The 24,172-nt window shown below is 41.5% G+C and overlaps 2 non-coding genes across 2 annotated transcripts; both read right to left on the bottom strand.

Annotated features, from left to right (window-relative positions):
* Window positions 1-687: 687 nt before the first annotated feature.
* On the bottom strand, window positions 688-759 carry TRNAR-ACG (transfer RNA arginine (anticodon ACG)). Its single transcript has one exon. It is a non-coding gene; the product is annotated as a tRNA-Arg (tRNA).
* Window positions 760-866: 107 nt separating this feature from the next.
* TRNAR-ACG (transfer RNA arginine (anticodon ACG)) lies at window positions 867-939 on the bottom strand. Its single transcript has one exon. It is a non-coding gene; the product is annotated as a tRNA-Arg (tRNA).
* Between the last annotated feature and the right edge of the window lie 23,233 nt (window positions 940-24,172).

Here is a 24,172-nt window from a genome sequence, read left to right as displayed (position 1 = left end):
TAAGTACAGTCCCCTGTTTGTTTTGTAATGACTGATTTATTATATTTGGTTAAGTAGATTTTACCTGTCCCGCGCAAAAAAATATTGTAGAATTTACCTGCCCTTTTTTATGGGATTCAAATTTTTTAGGGATCCATGGGGTTCATTTTACAGAAAAAAGGTAAAAGATTTTACCTGTCCTGTGCAAAAAATTGTAGAATTTACCTGCCCATTTTTATGAGATTCAATTTTTTTATAGGAATCCATGGGATTCATTTTACAGAAAAAATTTAAAAATGAAAAAACAACTGAAAAAAAGGTGAAAGAATTTATCTGTCCTGCACAAAAGAAATTGTAGAATTTACCTGCCCTTTTTTTTATGGGATTCAGTTTGTTTTAGGGATCGGTGGGATTCATTTGACAGAAAAAAAAAGGTAAAAGATTTTACCTGTCCTCTGCAAAAAAATTGCAGTATTTGCCTGCCCTTTTTTTATGGGATTAAGATTTTTTTAGGGATCCATGGGATTCATTTTGCAGAAAAAAGGTAAAAATGAAGGGATTCATTTGACAGAAAAAAGGTAAAAGATTTTACCTGTCCTCTGCAAAAAAATTGCAGTATTTGCCTGCCCTTTTTTTTATGGGATTAAGATTTTTTAGGGATCCATGGGATTCATTTTACAGAAAAAAGGTAAAAATGAAAAAAAAATCCGACTCCGCGGGGATCGAACCCAGAATCTCTGGTTTCGTAGACCAGCGCCTTATCCATTGGGCCACGGAGTCCTTGCTGGTAAAATTGGAATTTACGTGTCCACTTTATATAGGACACTCTTTTTTTGAGGAATTTATGAGAATTTTACAACCAAAAAGGTTTAAAATGAAAAATCAACCGACTCCGCTGGGGATCGAACCCAGAATCTCTGGTTTCGTAGACCAGCGCCTTATCCATTGGGCCACGGAGTCCCTGACGCGACAATTAATTCCTGAGTATATCCATTGCAGATTGATTCGTTCCCTGTTTCTTTCCACTATTGTTTTTGTTAGGGCATAAGTAAAATTTACGTCTCCCACTATAAAAAAGCAGAATTTACCTCCCCCCTACAAAAAAGCAGAATTTACCTCTCCCTTTAAAATAAAGTACACACTCTGCTTCGGAATGTAAGACGTTTTGACAGTTTAATTTAAACTGCCAAAACATCTTATATTTAGAAACATAGGTAGTAGAATTTACCCCTCTTTTAGAATGGGATTCATTCCCCAAAAATGATAGAAATGAAAAAACATATGCAGGATGACTGACGTTGGGGTTTTCAAATGGAAAACACGATCATAGAGCTACCTTTTATCTACTGGAATGATGGTTAAAAAATATGTGTCGAAGGTGCTACATGGGACACTCCATGTTTTGGAGTCTTGGCTAACAAACACCTACTGACCTACCATCGATAGTTATTCCAATCCGTCCATCCAGGGTCAAAGATATCCAACACTGCCTCTTCTCGTGCTCACGAGCTGAGGAGGTTAACTGGTGTGGAATGGTAACCATGGAGTATCGCGGCATCATCGGATGAATTGGGGATGACAACCTTGCAGCTGTAGCACCTTAGTATATCTATTGGCAAAGGAGGAAGCTCCTTTTTGGGGAGGCAATCTAGTTCCGAGAGAAAAAAAAATCAGCCTTGGAAGGTCCTTGTGACTAACTGCATAAAAGTTGCCAATACAAAATTGCCCGAGCGAAGAGACAATCAAATGTGGAAGAAGCCCAATCATGAAGTTGTTAAAAGTCAACGTGGATTTAGTAAAGTTGTTGATACCACAAGTGTGGTAAATTGTGCCAAGCGTCTCAGTTGCAATCATAGCAGTGGCATGCCATACTTCTTTTAGTAATATACCCCATTTATTATACACTCAGTTGCTATAACCAACTTTTGTCACAAGTTTGGCCACCACAAAAACTATGGCATGTCAAATTTGAGGCACAAAAGTGTGGCTAAGTGTGGAACCCAACCAAACATGCCCTTCGATACCATGTCAGGTGCTTCAGGGGCCATAGTATGAGATAAATGGGAACAGATCCTGCGGCAGGGGCGGGGTTTATACCACATGTGAGCAACATGGAGTCCACTGTAATCGTAGGGTTGAAAAATGTAGTTTTATGCCTGCTCATATGGGATTCAGTAAAGCTGTTGCGGAGATAGATTGCGGCGGCTGTAAGCAATTGGGATGTATGAATACCTTGGCACATATGCAACGGTTATCACAGAATGTCTACACCTTACAAAAGACTTTGCACAATTTCTATCCCAACCATGTATTCGGGAAGTGAATGAGTTAGTAGACTCTCTAGCTAAAAGCCTAAAACAACATTTAGTACTAGTTCATCCTATTTGTGGGACTCTTAACATCCCAAGACATTATTTCATCATTGCTAGTAAGCGCACCTCAGCGACCAGCCTAAACCCGAATTGGTCTACTGCCGCCGTCACACCGCTCAGACTCTACACCATCACCGCTCTGCCGAGGATCGATAGCAACTAATACCAATTTTTTCAAATACCACTGTGGAACGAACAAACCAGAACAAGAGGCACACACATTTAAGACAACGATAAGCTCCCGACCCGGACACTCTTCTATTAATTGGGGAATTTTTGCTACAGTAGCTACTAGAAAATGGGAACATGTTGTCCACCATGGTGTCCTGCGTCGGCTCACCGCTAGGCATGTTGCGCCCGATATCTCTCTCTTCACTGAAGACGTCATGTTTTTTATCATACCGACGCGTCGGAGCTCCTCACCATTCACGAGCTTCTTAGCACCTTTGGCAAGGCATCGGGCCTTCGCACCAATTTTGCTACATGCTCCACGACTCATCCGTTGCTCAGCGTTAGAGAGCACCGATATTGGGGACACGCTTTCTCGCCCAGTCAAGGACTTCCCCATTAAGTACCTTGGACTGTCGTTATCGGTTCGCAAAGCCTCCTCTATCGAGCTCATGCCACTTGCCCACAAGCTCGTCCTCAAGCTAGCCACCTGGAAGGCCTCTCTGCTCAACCACGGCGAGCGTGTCGCCCTAGTGCGTCATGTCCTCACTACCATGCCAATGCATATCCTGCTGGCCATGGCGACCCCCCCCCCAATCTCGAAGAAGATCATTAGGATCATTCGCGACTTCGTATGGCAAGGGTGCAAGGACGCGGGCGTTGGTTGTTGCCTGATCAACTAGGCTAAAGTCTGTCGCCCGCTCGAGTACGGGGGCCTTGGGGTTCATGATCTTCAGTGTGTCGGCATCTCCCTACACACCCGCTGGTTGTGGCTCCAGGCCACGGATCCTAGCCATCCTTGGCAACATCTCCACTTGCCCAACGAGCCCAAGGTTCGGCAACTCTTTAGGGCATCTACCATATGGACTCTAGGCGGCGGGCGCACTTGTCGGTTCTGGTTGGACCACTGGCTGGAGGGTAATTCCATCACCAATATTGCGCCTACTCTAGCTACCCTTGTCTCGCGACGACGGTGTTGCACATGCCTGGTTTGCGATTCTTTGGTGCAGCGCACCTGGATCTCAGACATTGGTGGCGGCCTTGGCCCCTTAGCCACCATCGAGTACAGGGACCTGTGGTGGCGCATCCAGAGAGTCTCCCCCTCCACGGCTCCAAACACTCTCACTCGGCGCTGGCCTGCCAAAGGGGTATACTCTGCGAGCTCTTGTAATAGTGTGATGTTCGAAGGATCTATGACGGTGCCATTCTGGAAGATTATCTAGCGAAGCTGCCCCCCCCCTAAATGTCAAGTTCTTCCTTTGGCTTGCGTCACAAAATTACTACTGGACGGCGGATCGCTTGGCTCAGTGGTACCTGCAGACCAAACAGGGTAGTGTAGCACTTTCGCAGAAGTATCCCAATGTGTATTCGTCCCAACAAAGAGCGAAGGATAGTATTTATGGAGGCATTTCTGTCACACACAAGGTGTCACAGTCCTTGTGTGAAGCACTGCTTGAGCTTCTGAAAATACTATTACTGTCCTGGGTAAACGATAAACTAAATATGCTAGTAAAAAGAGGATTTAAAGGTGTCTACTAAATAACTAAATAAAGTAAATAACAAGAGCTTAAAATGTAAATGATGTTTCGTGCAATGAAGAGATTAGGTGCAGAGAGATTTTAGTTCATGGTAGCCAGTGTGACGGTAATACCAGTTACCTTGTATTGTACTCATAGTATTTGATATAAACATTCTGTAGGCGGTTCTCCCTAGAATCATGAACCTCCTCCACTGGGGGTTACATTTCATTCTATGGTCCTGCTTCTCCATTCCCACAGAGTGGTCGTTTCCACAATTAAGGTCGTAAGACCGGAACCAAGCATTAAGTTCAATGGATAACTATTATCTCATATTGTCTTCAGTTCTCATATATATCTCCACCTATCACGTCAGAGGTCACAGAGTTCCTAAAAAATATGTGTCACCTATGTAGGTCATGAGATCATGTTGCCTGAGCCCTTAAATTAGACAACATGCATAGAGTTCACCATAGTATAACAACATACTAAATAGATCATACTACTATGAATTCAAATGACGACATATAGGATAGGCACTTATCAATCTAATCACTAACCTACATCTCCCACACCTAGGGGTATTACTCACACATCATAAGAGGAGAATCAATCACAATAGAGAGCAAAACCATGAAAACCATATCGATAATATTGAGGGGATCCACAATGAGATGAAATGGTGCTCAAATAGTCTTGATCTCAGATGAGATGGAGTAGAGATTACAAGTTCCAATCCATCTTACGATAGTGACTGAGTTGATGATGATGATGGAGATGAAAGGACCAAAAACTACGATGATCTTCTTGAGTCCTTCTGATCCTCTCTTCTCCTATTCTGGATGGTGTGGCGGCGGCTAGGTTTCTCCTTTTTCTCGTGGTCCCTTCATGAAAGTTGCTTGTATAGATGAGGAGGGGCTGTGGGCACTCCAAATGACTGCTCAAACGAGTGTGTGTGGTCGCATGGAACGATGCCTTTCACTCGGGTGCGCCTGTTGACAATGCTCTCTTCAGGAAAGTTACTCTAATTGGCTTGATTTGCAACAATCTCCTTTGGTTTCCTTCCAAATATGATATTTCCTGCCATCTAAAGGACAAAGTAGATTTTCCTCTCTTGTGTTGGATCAGCATTAGAAGTATCTGAAGAATAAAAAAATCCAATGAAACCAAATGGAAATCACTATGAAAAACATCACAAATTCTCGAGCCATCAACTTCCCCAAGCTTAAGATTTGCTCGTCCCCTAGCAAACAAGAAATCAAGAGAGTGAAAAGGAGCTTGGTTGAATTGAAAGAACTTTACCGACTCGAGAAAATACATCATATCCATCCTCTCTTATCCCGCAAGACCATTCAAGAAAGTATTTGCAATTGAATAGCTGCACCTAAACTTGTTGCCTAACCACGTATAGTCTCATACCCTTAGTTATAATTTCTCAAAAAAAAAACCTTCATTAACCAACTGTTTAGGAAAATGAAGGTGTTCATCTATTAGATGGATATTCAACTTAAGCTCAATCATCAAAATGCATTTAGAAGGTTTGGAGATCAAAGATAGCAAAGTACTCAAGTTTTTCATTAACACCCACTAATGCATCTTAGGCATGGATCTCAAACACTTCTCTTAGTTATTGTTCTTTGGGATTTCAACTCTCGGTGGCGGGGTTATGCCAAAATTCACTATATGCAATTGGGTTCCGGCGTGGCTTAATTTCATGCACTATGGATCAAGAATGGTTGTATCTTTCGAGCTCAGCGATCAGTGCTTTTATTTACCACTTACACACTCCCTCGGGGAAGGTTGATCATTTACTACACAATCCCCAAGTTCGTGACGGAGTTGCAGTTACGCAAATTATCTCAACATATAGCAACGAGACGTAAAGCCAGCCTAGGTCTGGAGCTCCACGATTTAAATTTTGGCATAACCTGAACCAGTTCAAATATTCATCCCTCTAATCAAATCCATCAATAGGTGTCATCAAGTCAATCAAAATTAGCATCTGGAGTTGAATTGCTTAAGTATACTCGTTCTCTTCAAAAATTCCTATCCTCTGAAATTTTCAGATTTTCATTAAAACAAAAACATGGTTTCCCACAAGGTTTGACTAGCAAAATATGGGATTGGGAGTTATGACTAGATGATATTCAACTAACGCGGGGAACTAATTGAAGTGCAGCAAGCCAACTGAAAATTCTTCCTCAAATAATATTGCGAGACAAGGGATTATGTATATGTTATACCTTCTCGCGCTGGCTCATTCTTCCCCTCCATCAAGTCCCAATTCATTTTCTTCATTTCCTCTTGCTAGCTGAGAACAAACCTGTAGGCTCAAAGAAAACAAATGAAAAGAACTATAACAAGGCAAGACCAAAGTGTGCTCCTCATTTTATCATGCAAACTGAAAATGAACATGCAAAATACAAAAAATAAATAAAAGAAAAATAAATATGCATGCATGGATAACTAGGGGATGAGCTACCCCAAGCTTAGGCTCTTGGCCTACTCTCTAGTCCATGTTCGTCATCGTTACCCCCCCTGGCCAAACTGTGGCCACTAGTGGGATGGGCCACTAGAGAACGGACCTCCCACTACAGGATGTGGCTACTAGAAAGAAGAGAGGAACTGCATGTTACCACTCAGCAGATTAATGTTGTTGTTGGCCTCGCGGAGGTCCGTACGAATCCCTCCTACCTGCTGCTGTAGTTGCTGAAACTCAAACCTGGGCACAAAATCTTGAGGCTGCCCATATTAGACATGTGGGGCAGCCTGTGGTGGAAAGTTTGGTGTGTGCTGAGGGGCAATGCCCCGTGCATCCCAACCGTGGGCCACACCTGCTCCTGCAGCGTCCCACTGTGGAGCGGTTTTGGGTTGAGAGATGTTCCAGAAACCAGGCTCGTTGCGGTACTCGTTGATCTCGTCAACAGAGAGTACCCACACATCACACGTAGAAACAGTAAATGCTTGCAGCAAGGGCAAGCAAACATCAACAATGTGCGTCTTAGGTAGGGGGCATTTGTAGCAATGCTCCCCTTGCACGGGCCCAACGAAGTGAGTGTTGATCATAATCCTACAGTTGAGTGTTTTAGGACCAGGGACGTTCTGCATAGCATCAATATCGAGGTCGAAGTGTTCGGCAAGCCGAGTCACTACACCTCCCACAACTATAGTTCCCCTCGGCTGCTTGTGCTGCCTACCGAGGTGATGCATAAGAAAATATCCCAAGTTAGGCTTGGGGTGTAATCGGGGTGGAGTGTTGCGTGGAGCACACACATGTCATAGCTCGACATGCCCCCGAGGTTCTCCTGTTCTCCCTACCAAAAATAGTGTTGGCAATGAAAATCATGAAGTAGCGAATGGTGGGTTTTGGATGCTCGATACCTTCTTCCCGGAGAGGTCATGTTCATCCTTGACGGAGACGAACCCAAAGCATTAGCAACCTGCGTACCCCTAGTGTCGGCAACTCCTCGGTTCTCGAAGCCGAAGACACTGCAGAACTGCTCCAACATCATGGTGTGCTGGACTCCTCCGAGCGTGAATGAGCAGCTCAGTGCCACCCTCGAGTCATCGAGAGTGTGAGAGAAGGTGGAGAGGAGCTCCATGGTGATGTTGCGGTACATGAGGTAATAGAAGTTACTAAAAACTCCCATCCCAGCATTGTCCGCAAGCCATGCGAAGTCATTGTGAAGCCCTTGGGACTCCAAGAATACGGCACCCTTCCACTTTGTGGGGATCATCCCCCAGTTGTTCACGCGTTGGAAGTCCTTGTCCACAACAGCACGAAGTTCATCTTCCTTGTTCCAGGCACGCTTAGAGCGTGAGGCCATGGCCTTCTTCCCCACGGCAATCACCGATCTCATCATTTTCTACACACAACGAAAATAACAACAGAAAAATGTAAGATTAACGTAGGGATCGAGTTTTAATACTACCTAAGATCGATTCAAACCTATTACTTTGAATCCTAACGTGTAAATCGGCCGAAAATCAAAAATATTATGCATCTCATCTAGCATACGAACATTGATGAAACCACCACCAAAACTTGCAAATAAACCATGTATCAAAGGAGAAACTCACCAAGGATGAAGATGCACGTATCAAACGAACGAAATCCGCGAAGAAACGGAAGTTCTGGAGGATTTTTATTAGGGTTGAGAGAGAGAGATGGGAGAGCTTTGGGCGCTGGGAGGAAGAAGAAGAAAACATCCCAGCGTCGGCGGCTTAGATTTATGAAAATTCAGGCGAAACGGGCACTCATATGGGCACGGGTCATAACCCACAAGTATAGGGGATCGCAACAGTTTTCGAGGGTAGAGTATTCAACCCAAATTTATAGATTCGACACAAGGGGAGCCAAAGAATATTTGTAAGTATTAGCTTTGAGTTGTCAATTCAACGACACCTGGAGATTAAATATCTGCAGCAAAGTGATCAGTAGCACAGTAGTATGATGATTTTGATAGCAGTGGTAACAATAGCAGTGGTAACGGTAACAACAGTAACAATTTGTAGCAGTTGTAACAGTAGCAATAGCGATAGTAACTTAGCAAGAACAATATGTGGAAAAATCGTAGGCATTGGATCGGTGCATTTGTTGGATGATATTCATCACATAACAGTCATAACCTAGGGTGATACAGAACTAGCTCCAGTTCATAAATATAACGTAGGCATGTATTATGTAAATAGTCATACGTGCTTATGGAAAAGAACTGGCATGACATGTTTTGTCCTACCCTCCCGTGGTAGCGGGGTCCATAAGGAAACTAAGAGATATTAAGGTCTCCTTTTAATAGAGAACCAGAACAAACACTACAAAAAAATACACTTCCGTGATGATACGTGTTTGTCACAGTAGGTCACGTTTTTTTGTCATGCATGTACATCCATGACGATTTTATGACAAAATCAAGATAGTCATACCTGTGCTGTCGTAGAAGTGTTCCATGACAATACCAAAATTATCATCACGGAAGTGTCCACTTCCATGAAGATAAATGGCGCGTCATGGAAGTGATTTCGTCAAGGGTAACCGACACATGGCATCCACCGTAACGGGTCGCCGTTAAGCTATCCGGTTCCGGTTTGGATCCGATAACCCGTTAACAGCCCGGGCCAATGGGGATTTTCCACGTGTATAATCATCATTGGCTGGAAGAAACACGTGTCGACTCACCGTTGGGACAGATCTCACCCACTCATCGGACCGAAGGCGCCTATGATACGTCGACACATGGCATGGCCTAACAGAGGCCCATTTTTGTGAAAATGCCGGCCCATTTGACTTGGTCAAAAGGTAGCGGGCCGGCCCACAAAAAGCCTGTTAATGGCCTGTTCGCATATAGCCCATTTACAACCCGCTAACCCAGGGGCCGTTGCGCCTATCCGAATTAGGCCCAGTAGCGTCATCTGGGCTGTCCAATATGATTCCAGCCCGTTTTAACTTCCGGCCCATGTATGGCCCATGACCTCTTTCGACCCATATGAGTCCCTTTGAAACTCTTGGCACATTAACGGCCTGTGGTGAAACTGGCCCGTAATGAATAGTGTATCACTTTATACCCATTGACGGCCCATTATTCCATTGGGCCGTTTCCAGCCCATGTTATCTTTCGGCCTTCTCAGGGCCCATTTATTCTTGGGCTCATTTCCAGTATTCGGTTACTTACGGCCCGTTACTGGCCTTTTCTGCTTGTGGGCCAAATTCAGCCCGTGGTTACAGTCGGCCCGTTAATCCGTTGGGCCGTTTTCATAGCATCATCAAATACGACCGCTTAACGACGGCCCGTCGGCCCATGAACGGACGATTCCAACTCTAGCCCATTTTACGGCCCATAATGCGGTCTGTTATTGGCCCATGTTTGGCCAACCAATCATACGGCCCGTAGAAGGCCCATTGATGCTACGACCCGTAGAAGGCCCATTATTTCTGCGGCCCATAGGAGGCCCATTGTTTCTATGGCTCATAGAAGGCCCATTGTTTTTATGGCCTGTAGGAGGCCCAGGTTCACTACAGTAAATATGTAGCCCATGGTTATTGTGGCCTAGTTTTAAAAAATAGGTTATTGCGGCCACTAGCAAACCGCGGAAAAAGAATTGCACCGACTACAAGCAAACAAATAAACAAGACAACAAGGAAATAAATAAGCAAGCAACTTACGCTAGGCTATCACGACTATTACACATATTACATCCACTGGGCATCAAAGTTCGCCACCAGTGCAAATATAGGGAACAAAGTAGCATATCACATACACTGGTTGTCAAAGTTGGCGACCAGTGCAAATAAACGCCGGAGAAAAACAAGTCTAGAACTGAAACCACTTCAGAAGAGCTCAAGAAACAATATCCTGGGTACCCATAATGCTGGCAAGATGCTTAGCAAGCTTATGAACTTTCTCTTGTTTGGCGCTTAAATCCTCCAGCGCTTGCTGTTGCACTAGAAAGTATGCATCTGATTTCTGCAGGTACTTCCTCAGTCCTTCGGCTTCCTGTCGGAGAACATATGATCGATGTCTTTCAACTTGAAGTTGAGACTCAAGAAGCCGAACTGATTCAGGCAGCAAGTTCGAAAAGCTGGTGCTAGCAGTAGTAGCCAGTAACTCGAACACTACATCAAGACAGGACTTTGGGGTTTTCTCAGTGTCTTCAATATAGTTTTTATCAAATTTCTTGGAGACCAACAGGGATGTCTCACTATCTTGAACCTTATCTGCATTACTTCCTTTACCATTGCATAATGGGGTACTCTTCTCCAATATTTTATCTGCATTCTAAAAGAGAAACAAACAGACACATCACAGGTTTACCATGTTGTATATGAAACTCATTTTGGTAAACCAGTTCAGTAGTAAGGTGGACAGGATAACAACATGAAACAAACATATATCTATGTAGTATGGTCACTGTATGGTCTATATCATTCTAGTTTATGTTGCTAAATCAAGATAGAGACAGTTCAAATCATATCTATTTATGACAAAGCAGCATAGACAGAATATAAGTGTGGGAAACTACACAACAATAACAACACTTGTAATATGCATGTTATGTGAACATAACTGTTTATTCAATTGAAACTGAAATCAACATAGAGCAAGTTACAATAGCAAACATATTAAAGAAACAGGTTTAAAACATACCTGTTTCTCCATTGGAGTTTCAATTGCATCCTTCAAATTTGAAATTAGTTGGTATGAGTAAATACAGTGATGCAAGAGAAAAGGAGTATGAACCATAGCTACAGAACCTGACCTGAGAATAATTCTTCTTCTGCTTTAAGCGTTGACTTGGGGTTCAGAGTGGTGGTCCTCGTGCTTTGGGCACTGCAGTTGCCTTACTAACTGCTCGTGTTTGGGTGCTCTATGGTGGAGACGGTGCTGTGTCAACTGGAACTGGGTTACTATCTGCTGGGGTTGGGGTTAGAAGGGGTGTAGCTGGTTCTTTGTCCAACTGAGTAGGGGTACAATCTGCGTGAGTCTGGGTTATGTGTGGTGGGGCTGGTTCTTGGGCAAGTACAACGGTGACTCTATCTGCATCGACAGGTAGCACGATCTTTTCTGAAGACCGTGTTTTTACTCCCACAGATACTGCCATCACCCCCTCCAATTCAAATGGCTGATAAACAAGAAAAGTAATTGAATGTACAGACATTGCAAGATAGATAGGTGCAATGGATAGTAGGGAAGAAAACAGGGCATGAAATAATTCACATTTATGTTGTCTAACCAAACAGAATAGCATGACAAAAAATTCACATATATGATGGCTAATTAAACAGGATAGCATGACACAATTTCACATGTATGATGGCTAACTAAACAGGATAGAATGACATACTTCAAAATATGATGACTATGTAAACAAGATGCCATGATATAACTATACGATGTGTCTATTAAAGTGGTTGGCATGCCATAATTCACAAACATGACGTCAATGGAAACATGATGGCATGATATAATTCACGAATAGAATGACATAATTCAAAATATGATGACTATGTAAACAGGATGAGATGATATAACTATATTATGTCTTTAGAAAATGGGTCGGCATGCCATAATTCAGATACATGCTGTCTATTTAAACATCATGGCATGATATAATTCAAATATATGATTTATATACTAAGCAAGTGAGCAGAGGGCAATCGCATATATGATGTGTCAACTAAGGAGATGGCATTCAATATTGTGTATATGATGTAAAAACTAAGCATTGCAATACAACGTATGCATGATATGAGTAATATAACCCTTCCAAGTTTGAGCATACACCTCAGGGGGATAATAGGACTGGTCATCTGCCTCCGAATCCTCCTCTGAGGAGCTATCTGTAACCAGCAAGATATCTGCTTCAGCAGGTAGCATTGTCTGCTCTGAAGACCTTGTTTTCACTCCAGATTTCTCCATCACCAATTCAAATGGCTGATGCACAGGAAGAGCAGTTGAATATACAAACATTGTCGACAAATGCAATGAGAAATACAAAAAAAGGACGACATGATATAATTCACATATATGGCGATTGGCTAAACAGCATGGCATTGCATAATTCACATATATAATGCCTTGCAACAAGATAGCATTGCATAATTCACATATATAATGTCTTGCAACAAGATGGCATTGCATAATTCACATATATGGTAATTAGACACTAAATAGGTGGCATTCACACAAAGCATGTCTAAACTAAGCAAATGACATAGCAATGCAATACACCATACGTACGATATGAGCAACATAACCCTGCCAAGTTAGAGCATGCACCTGGGGGGGAATAGGACTGGTCATCTGTCTCTGAATCCTCCTCTGAGGAGCTATCCGTAACCAGCAAGACATGCGCTTCGTCAGATAGCATTGTCTGCTCTGAAGACCTTGTTTCCACTCCAGATTTTTCCATGACCGTGTTGAATGGCTGATGCACAGGAAGAGTAATTGAATGTACTAAAATTGTTGGCAAATTTAATACATAATAAAAAAATGATGGCATGATATAATTCACATATAAGATGACTGGCTAACTAGGGTGGCATTGCAAAATTCACATATATGATGCCTGGCTAAACAAGATGGCATTGCATGATTCACATATACGATAAAGAAACTAAACGGATGGCATTCACACAAAGCATGTCTAAACTAAGCAGATGACATATTTGATGTATAAAGTAAGCAATGCAAGGCACCATATGCATGATATTACCAACATCAGCATGCCAAGTTAGAGTGAAGACCTCAGGGGGAAAATAGGAGTGGTCTTCTCCTTCTGAATCCCCCCTCAGAACAGTTATCTTCTCTTGATTACAATCTGAAATGGGTGGAGGGGGGCTGCCTTTGCACCCACCATGGAGCGACGTCTGCATGAAATTTTATTGCCACACAAGGCTCGTCTCTTTTGCTCTACATGTTCAGTTCCATTGTGTACAATAACTGACATGCATAGGAATAAAACATAGTGAGATTATGTAAGGAGTGCATGCACAAATCCAGAGTGATGGTAGCAAACTGTGGATAGACCCAAAACCAATGATAGCAGGCAGATAATAGCTTTAGTTAAAAAATACAGATAATGGCTCCTTTAATGTTTGTTTGCACCCAACATGAAACTCATAGTAGACACACGAGATTAACCAGATAGTAGACAGATAGTATTAATTGATGTCCCAATATGTACCCCACAACCATTTAAAAACTCAAGTTTCAGCATTAGTTTAGACCTGACTCAGAGTCTAATAGGTCAGGACGATAAAGTAGCATGTCATCATATTAAGCGATGCATAACGTAAGCAGACACGAAAGAGTGCGACCTCTCTTGCGGACCCATGTAGTCCTCAAGGTCATCTGCTAAGTTGATGATGGTAATGAAGTTGTCGTGGCTGCCAGCGGCGGGGAAGAAGATCTGAGGCAGCAAAAGATAGTCTGGAGAGCGGATCCCTACTGTGGTGAACCCTTCTGTTGTTGGAGCAGCTGAGCTGGGGTGGAACACAGCGCAGCAGGAGCGGGACAAACCACACAAGGTTTTCTTTGACACATATCTATAACAGAAGTAATTGTGTAAGGGCTTGTTTGAATTTGAGAATTCTAACAATGCAGGGATAGGAAATGCATAGGAATATGATAGCAATGCACGTGTAAAACAGAGAATTTAAAAACACGAGATTTCTGCCAATCTGGGTGTTTGGTTCACAAGAATTGGAAGATCACAGGATGCAAAGAAGCATGGTGAGATTAAGCCAAACCATAAGAAAATGTACGTTTATAATGCTATTATGCTACTATCTCTTAGTCTTGTGCTTCATGAATAGGAATTTGAAAAGGAGGACAAGTGGATATTAAAATTCCTACGGTTTTTCTTTCAAGGAGACTCTAAAGGAACAAATCCTACAATTTTCCTTTGCTCCATTTCTTTGAACCAAATGCATGAATAGTAGTACCATAGGAAACTTTCCAATTCCTATGATTTTCCTTCACTTTTCCTTTCAAGCACTGGCGATTCTAGTAGGCAGGCTTGAGCAGGGAAAAGCCTACACTAAAAAAATGTTTTGTGCTACTTCTACTACTTTGGATACAGGCCACTGCCCTACTAGCTCAACTCCCAGGCCCATCTACAAATGCACAGCTCAAACGCGCAGAGATAAATAATGATGGCGCTCAAGAGAGTCCATCACGGATAGCTAAGTTGCCTGGTACCTCACTGCTTGTCATATAGTTAGGGGGTGCTCGAGGGGCCCATAAGCTCGGGGGGCGCGCCCTAGGGGGCGCTCCCAGGCTTGTGGCTCCCTCAGCCCTCTCCTGGCCTAGCTCCGGTGCTCCGTGGGTCTCTTCTGGTCCATAAAAATCATCGTAGGTTTTTAGCCCATTCCGAGAACTTTTATTTCTACACAAAAAACAACACCATGGTAGTTATGCTAAAAACAGCGTCAATCCAGGTTAGTTCCATTAAAATCATATAAAATTGTTGTAAACATGGCATGAATACTTCATAAATTATAGATACGTTGGAGAGTATCAGTTATTATGGCAACTTGTTCCTTCAGAGTCATATTCCTTTTGTTATTCACAACATCACACATGAACTTAACAAAAGTAGGAATCTTTAAGATACCAGTCACATGCATTGATATTTTAAGTTCAACTATGGCTTGCAGAAAAGAAGAGTATAATGCATCATTTGAAGGTGGTCCTACAGCCTTGGGATAAGGAAGAGTCTTTTTAGATTTACCTTTATCTTTATCCTTCTCCTTACCTTTCCCTTTGTTTTTCAGTGCTTGGCCACTAACCTTCTTGGTTCGATCAGGTGGTTGTTTATTTTTTTCCACCCTAGGTTCTTCCTCTTCTTCTGTTTTCAGAGTTTCTTCTTCATTGTTATTGCCATCAGTTGTTTATGCATTAGTCAACTTCTGCTTCATCTTCCTAAGTATCTTGATGGACCTGTTCTTCAGGTTCTTCTTCACCAAAGAGCAATTCTCTATTCTCATGAGTTTAGCTTTGGCTCTCTATTCTTCTTTGTTCTTGCTCTCTTTCATACCATTCTAGGCCCCTAGGATCCTATGTTCTCTTACCACTTCGAGTAGATATTTCATTACTAGAAACAGGATTATCTAATTGAGAAGAATCAAAGCTTGAGTCTCAAAGATTTGAATACACCAAGTTTCTATCATACGGGAGTGTTTATCAAGATTCTTTTCCGTGTGGCTTAACCCATCTACCTCTTGTGAGAGATATGCTACTACCTTTTCATTGTGATAGATACATCTTCAAAAGTCTCCGTTGAAGTTATCTTGATGGAATTTAAACTTGTTCATCGTATCTTGAAGCTCATCTTCCTGACGATAAATACTGAATATATCCACTTTTTCATTGATAACTTGTTCAACGGGCTTACCTTTCTCTTGATTTACCTTCTTGAATTCTTCCATGTCTTCAATATGGTATATTTTTCCAGTTGGTTTGATGGTTCTTGAATATCCATTGCTCGTGTGCGGATACAATCTTCTCAATATGTTCTTTCCCTTCTTCTAGGGTCAATGACATAAATTATCCACCTGCACCTAGATCAAGAATGGATTGTAATTCATCATTAATTCCATGATAAAACATATGTAGTATAACATATTTAGCATAACCATGGTTAGGACATAAGGTTAAAAATTTGGAGTATCTCTCCCAAGCTTTATATAGTGTTTCACCATCTTCTTAGACAAATGAAGTGAGGTTTCTTCTCAATTTAGTAATCTTTGAGCTTGGAAGGAATTTAGCCATGAACTTTTCAGCACACATAATCCAGCTAGTTATACTGTCTTGAGGCAATCGATTATACCACTTCTCAGCATCATCTTTTAGAGAAAACCTGAAGAGTTGCAATAGCACAAATTATCGTGAAACATCTTTTAACTTCAATGTCCCACATAAAGTGTCAAACATCATCAAATGTGCTTGATGGTCTTCCTCTTCAGTTCCAGCAAAAGCATGGTTTCTTACCTCTGTAATAAGATCACAGTCAATCGAATACTCTTGAGCATAATTAGTGGGATAAACTATAGGAGATCTAGAGACAAGTACTGGAGCACAATGATCCCTAATAGTCTTCTTGGGCTTTTGAGTAATCGTCATTTCTGCGAACAAAGTGTTAAGCTCAACTGTTTCACTATTTTGTAATTTTTTTCTATTAATGAAGCTTGTTGCTCCTGAGGAAAACGAGTAATGTAATTTGGTAAATACGTTATCCCTAAACGAGTAGACCCTTGTGTGTTACGGGAAGCATCTACAATAACAATACCTGCAAGAAACAGTTACGAAACAAATACTCTGCGCTTAGCTCCCCGACAACGGCGCCATAAAATGCCTTGGTGCCTGTAGACCAAACAAGGTAGTGTAGCACTTTCGCAGAAGTATCCCAATGAGTAATCGTCCCAACAAATATCGGAGGAGAGTATTTATGGAGGCATTTCTGTCACACACAATGTGTCATAGTTCTTGTGTGAAGTACTACTTGAGCTTCTGCAAATACTATTACTGTCCTGGGTAAACGATAAACTAAATATGCTAGTAAAAAGAGGGTTTAAAGGTGTCTACTAAATAACTAAATAAAGTAAATAACAAGAGCTTAAAATGTAAATGGTGTTTCCTGCAATGAAGAGATTAGTTGCGGAGAGATTTCAATTCATGGTAAGAATATATGAATTGTGCAGTGCGGCGGTAATACTAGTTACCTTGTGTTGTACTCATAGTATTTGATATAAACTTGTTGTAGGCATTTCTCCCTAGAGTCACGACACTCCTGGGTTATAGTCCCGCTTCTTTGTTGCCACAAAGTGGTCGTTTCCACAATTAAGGTCATAAGACCGGAACCAAGCATTAAGTTCAATGGATAACCGTTATCTCATATTTTCTTTGGTTCTCATAGATATCTCCACCTATCACGTCAGAGATCATAGAGTTCCTAAACAATATGTGTCACCTATGTAGGTCTTGAGATCATGTTGCCTGGTCCCTTAAATTGGATAACACGCATAGAGTTCACCACAGTATAACAACATACTAAATAGATCATACTAATACAAATTCAAATGACGACATACAGGATAGGCACTTATCAGTCTAACCACTTACCTACATCTCCCACACCTACGGGAATTACTCACACATCATAAAAGGGGAATCAATCACAACAGAGAGAAAAACCATGAAACCATATCGATAATATTGAGGAGATCCACAATGAGATGAATGCTCAAATAGTCTTGATCTCAGATGAGATGGAGTAGAGATTACAAGTTCCAATCCTTCTTACGATAGTGAAGGAGGTAATGATGATGATGGAGATGAAAGGACCAAAAACTGTGATGATCTTCTTGAGTCCTTCAGATCCTCTCTTTTTTTGTTCTGGATGGTGTGGCGGTGGCTAGGGTTCTCCTTTTTCTCGTGGTCTCTTCACGAAAGTTGCTTGTATAGATGAGGAGGGTCTGTGGGCACTCCAAACGACCACTCAAACGAGGGCGTGCGGTCGCATCGAACGTCGTCTTTCGCTTTGGTGCGCTTGTTGACAATGCTCTCATTAGGAAAGTTACTCCAATTGGCTTGATTTGCAGCAATCTCCTTTGGTTTCCTTCCAAATATGATATTTCCTGCCATCCAAAGTACAAAGTAGATTTTCCTCTCTTTTGTTGGATTAGCATTAGAAGTATCCGAAGAATAACAAAAATCCAATGCAACCAAATGGAAATCACTATGAAAAACATCACAAATTCTCGAGCCATCACTCGGCGAGGCTTACAGCACACCCCTGATACGTCTCCAACGCATCTTGATACGTCTCCAACGTATCTACAATTTATGAAGCATTCATGCTATTATATTATCTGTTTTGGATGTTTATGGGCTTTATTATACACTTTTATATTATTTTTGGGACTAACTTATTAACCCAGAGCCCAGTGCCAGTTTCTGTTTTTCTCCTTGTTTCAGTGTTTCGCAGAAAAGGAATATCAAACGGAGTCCAAACGGAATGAAACCTTCGGGAGAGTTATTTTTGGAACGGAAGCAATCCAGGAAACTTGGAGTACACGTCAGGGAAGCAACGAGGAAGGCACGAGGCAGGGGGCGCGCCCACCCCCTTGGGCGTGCCCTCCACCCTCGTGGGCCCCTTGTGGCTCCCCTGACCGACTTCTTTCGCCTATATATTCCCATATACCCTAAAAACATCGGGGAACAGAATAGATCGGGAGTTCCGCCGCCGCAAGCCTCTGTAGCCACCAAAAACCAATCGGGACCCTGTTCCGGCACCCTGCCGGAGGGGAGAACCCTCACCGGTGGACATCTTCATCATCCCAGCGCTCTCCATGACGAGGAGGGAGTAGTTCACCCTCGGGGCTGAGGGTATGCACCAGTAGCTATGTGTTTGATCTCTCTCTCTCTCTCTCTCTCGTGTTCTTGAAGTTCTATGTGTTGGTTGAATAGATGAATCTGAGATTGTGTGATGCATATCGTATAATCATACCCACGGATACTTGAGGTGACATTGGAGTATCTAGGTGACATTAGGGTTTTGGTTGATATGTGTCTTAAGGTGTTATTCTAGTACGAACTCTTGAATAGATCGATCCGAAAGAATAACTTTGAGTGGTTTTGTACCCTACAATAATCTCTTCGTTTGTTCTCCGCTATTAGTGACTTTGGAGTGACTCTTTGTTGCATGTTGAGGGATAGTTATACGATCCAATTATGTTATTACTGTTGAGAGAACTTGCACTAGTGAAAGTATGAACCCTAGGCCTTGTTTCTACACATTGCAATATCGTTTACGCTCACTTTTATCGCTTTCTACCTTGCTGTTTTTATATTTTCAGATTACAAAAACCTTTATCTACCATCCATATTGCACTTGTATCACCATCTCTTTGCCGAACTAGTGTACCTATACAATTTACCATTGTATTGGGTGTGTTGGGGACACAAGAGACTCTTTGTTATTTGGTTGCAGGGTTGTTTGAGAGAGACCATCTTCATCCTACGCCTCCCACGGATTGATAAACCTTAGGTCATCCACTTGAGGGAAATTTGCTACTGTCCTACAAACCTCTGCACTTGGAGGCCCAACAACGTCTACAAGAAGAAGGTTGTGTAGTAGACATCAAGCTCTTTTCTGGCGCCGTTGCCGGGGAGGTGAGTGCTTGAAGGTATATCTTTAGATCTTGCAATCGAATCTTTTTGCTTCTTATTTTCTCACTAGTTTAGTTTATAAAAGAAAAATACAAAAAATGGAATTAGGGGTGCCTCATATGCTTCATCTTTTTAATGTCTTCTGTGAAAATAAGGATTTCGATAATTGTGCTCAATTGCTAGAGGAAGAATGTATTAAAATGTTTGGCACTAAATCTTTGAATCATGAGCATGATTGCAATGTTGTTAGTATGAATTCTTTGAATACCCATGATGCTAATGATATGCAAAGCCACAAGCTTGGGGATGCTATGTTTGATGAAGATGATATGTTTAGTCCCCCAAGTTTTGATGAGCAAATTTATTATGATGAAAGCATGCCTCCTATTTATGATGATTATTGTGATGACACGTATGCTATAAAGAATAAAGATAACCATGAAACTTTTCATCATGATTTTAATTTTCAATTGGATTATGCCTCACATGATAGTTATTTTGTTGAGTTTGCTCCCACTACTATTCATGAGAACAAATTTGCTTATGTGGAGAGTAATAAAATTTCTATGCAAGTAGATCATGAAAAGAATGCTTTATATGCTGGTTATATTGTTGAATTCATTCATGATGCTACTGAAAATTATTATGAGGGAGGAACATATGCTTGTAGGAATTGCAATAATATCAAGTTTCCTCTCTATGTGCTTAAAGTTTTGAAGTTATGCTTGTTTTACCTTCCTATGCTAGTTGATTATTGTTCCCATAAGTTGTTTGCTCACAAAATCCCTATGCATAGGAAGTGGGTTAGACTTAAATGTGCTAGTCATATCCTTCATGATGCTTCCTTTATGTTTCAATTCTTATCTCTTATGTGAGCATCATTGAAATCATCATGCCTAGCTAGGGGTGTTAAACGATAGCGCTTGTTGGGAGGCAACCCAATTTTATTTTTGTTTCTTGCTTTTTGGTTCTGTTTAGTAATAAATATTTGATCTAGCCTCTGGTTAGATGTGGTTTTATGTTTTAATTAGTGTTTGTGCCAAGTAAGACCTATAGGATCTTCTTGGATGATACTTATTTGATCTTGCTGAAAATTCCAGAAACTTTCTGTTCACGAAAAAATTTGTTAAAAATCACCAGAACGTGATAAAATACTGATTCCAATTGCAGAAGATCAATAAACAAATTATCTAGGTCTTCCTATTTTGGTAGATTTTTCTGAGTTCCAGAAGTTTGTGTTAGTTACAGATTACTACAGACTGTTCTGTTTTTGACAGATTCTGTTTTTCGTGTGTTGTTTGCTTATTTTGATGAATCTATGGCTAGTAAAATAGTTTAAAACCATAGAGAAGTTGGAATACATCAGATTTAACACCAATACAAATAAGAATGAGTTCATTACAGTACCTTTAAGTGGTGTTTTGTTTTCTTTCGCTAACGGAGCTTACTAGTTTTCTGTTGAGTTTTGTGTTGTGAAGTTTTCAAGTTTTGGGTAAAGATTCGATGGACTATAGAATAAGGAGTGGCAAGAGCCTAAGCTTGGGGATTCCCAAGGCACCCCAAGGTAATATTCAAGGATAACCACGAGTCTAAGCTTGGGGATGCCCCGGAAGGCATCCCCTCTTTCGTCTTCGTTCATCGGTAACTTTACTTGGAGCTATATTTTTATTCACCACATGATATGTGTTTTGCTTGGAGCGTCATTTTATTTTATTTTGTTTGCTTGCTGTTTGAATAAAATACCAAGATCTGAAATTCTTAAATGAGAGAGAGTCTTCACAAAGCGACATAATTATTTAACTACTCATTGATCTTCACTTATATCTTTTTGGAGTAGTTTGTCATTTACTCGTGTGCTACACTTATATACTATGAGTAAATGGTTGAATGATTTGAATATCATAAATTTGAAATTATATATGTTTCATATGCCTTCACATATAAGAAGTAGAGGTGGTAAATTTATTGAAGGTTAGCAAACATTGTATTGGTCACTTGAACAATTCATGAAAGAATATTGAGGGAAGAGAGATTTCACATATAAATATACTATCTTGGACATCTTCTATGATTGTGATCCCCATTAATTATTTTCAAACTTGATCAAATTAGTTGAAGTTGGACAAGGAAGACAACATAATGAGTTATGCTTGGGTATATTTGTATAGAAGTTATATTGTTATGGATCCTCTAACATGTGGTGCTTGCTATTTAGAATCCTTTGCTAGCCAAAATATCTGTACTAAGCGGGAATACTGCTTGTGCATCCAAATTCCTTGAACCAAGTTTCTTCCATGAGTGTCCACCATATCTACCTATATGCGGTATTTACCTGCCGTTCCAAGTAAATTTGCATGTGCCAAACTCTAAACCCTAAAATAATAATCTGGTTTGTATGCCCGAATCGCTCATGTAGCGACTAGGGGCTGTCAGTATCTTCCATGCTAGGTGGGTTATTCTCACGATGAGTGGACTCCGCTCATCATTCACGAGAAAATGGCTGGTAACTGGGATGCCCAGTCCTATGATCAAAAGATCAAAAACAAATTCGCAAATAATTTAAACAAAACTCCCCCAGGATTGTTGAAAGTTGGACGGCACCCATTGTTTCGGACAAGCCGTGGAGTGTGATTGTTGGTGGAGGGGGAGTAAAATCTTTACCTTTCTGTTTGGGAACCGCCTATAATGTATGTAGTATGGAAGATATTGGGAACTCTTGGTCGTTATGTTGACAATGAAAGCATACCTCTCAAAATTATTTTCATCTCTGTTTTTGCTCCGAGCTCTGGCACCTCTGCAAATCCCTGCTTCCCTCTGCGAAGGGCCTATCTTTTACTTTTATGCAAGAGTCAGTAGTATTCCTTCTCATTCCAACCTACTTTTTAGTTGGCAAGCATCATGTGGTGGAGAAAGATCTAAGCATATATGGCCATTCAAATATATTTGATCATGAATTATTATTGTTGACAATTATCTATATGATAAATAAGTTGGGAGGCGAAACATTAAGCCCCTATCTTTCTCTGTGTTCGATGGATGCTATTTGTTCAAAAAATATGCTTTGAGTGGTAGAAATCATGGAAGACTATATGATAGTTGAATATGTGGGATTTGCTAAATCAAAGCTCTTACATAGACCCTTCCTGAAAATAAGATGAATTGCAATTGTTTGATGACTGAGAACTGTTTGTTAGTTTTCAAGAAAGTTTATGATGTATGCTTTAACATGTGAATAGTTTGTTACTTGATCATGAAAAGTTTTATGAGTTGAGCTACTGTTATGACTTATAATGATGCTAGAAAAGGTGATTGAAATTATCATTGATCAAACTTGTGCACCTACTAGCATTCACACTTCATAAATTATTTCTTTTATCATTTACCTACTCGAGGACGAGCAGGAATTAAGCTTGGGGATGCTGATACGTCTCCAACGTATCTATAATTTATGAAGCATTCATGCTATTATATTATCTGTTTTGGATGTTTATGGACTTCATTATACACTTTTATATTATTTTTGGGACTAACTTATTAACCCAGAGCCCAGTGCCAATTTCTGTTTTTCTCCTTGTTTCAGTGTTTCGCAGAAAAGGAATATCAAACGGAGTCCAAACGGAATGAAACCTTCGGGAGAGTTATTTTTGGAACGGAAGAAATTCAGGAAACTTGGAGTACACGTTAGGGAAGCAACAAGGAAGGCACGAGGCAGGGGGCGCGCCCACACCCCCGGGCGCGCCCTCCACCCTCGTGGGCCCCTCGTGGCTCCCCTGACCGACTTCTTTCGCCTATATATTCCCATATACCCTAAAAACATCGAGGAACAGAATAGATCGGGAGTTCCACCGCCGCAAGCCTCTGTAGCCACCAAAGACCAATCGGGACCCTGTTCCGGCACCCTGCCGGAGGGGGGAACCCTTTGATACGCCTCCGTCGTATCTACTTTTCCAAACACTTTTGCCCTTGTTTTGGACTCTAACTTGCATGATTTGAATGGAACTAACCCGGACTGACGCTGTTTTCAGCAGACTTTCTATGGTGTTATTTATGTGCAGAAACAAAAGTTCTCGGAATGACCTGAAACTCCACGGAACATATTTTTGGAAAATATTAAAAATACTGGAAGAAGAATCCACATCAGGGGGCCCACACCCTATCCACGAGGGTGGGGGCGCGCCTGCCCCCCCTGGGCGCGCCCCTGCCTCGTGGGCCCCCTGACGCTCCACCGACCTCAACTTCAACTCCATATATTCACTTTCGGGGAGAAAAAAATCAGAGAGAAGTATTCATCGCGTTTTACGATACGGAGCCGCCGCCAAGCCCTAAAACCTCTCGGAAGGGCTGATCTGGAGTCCGTTCGAGGCTCCGGAGAGGGGAATCCGTCGCCGTCGTCATCATCAACCATCCTCCATCACCAATTTCATGATGCTCACCGCCGTGCGTGAGTAATTCCATCGTAGGCTTG

This window comes from Aegilops tauschii, chromosome 3 (assembly GCF_002575655.3).
Source record: "Aegilops tauschii subsp. strangulata cultivar AL8/78 chromosome 3, Aet v6.0, whole genome shotgun sequence".
Lineage (NCBI taxonomy): Eukaryota > Viridiplantae > Streptophyta > Magnoliopsida > Poales > Poaceae > Aegilops > Aegilops tauschii.
The sequence above is the reverse complement of the archived record's forward strand: the minus strand, read 5'-3'. Positions and strand labels throughout refer to the sequence as shown.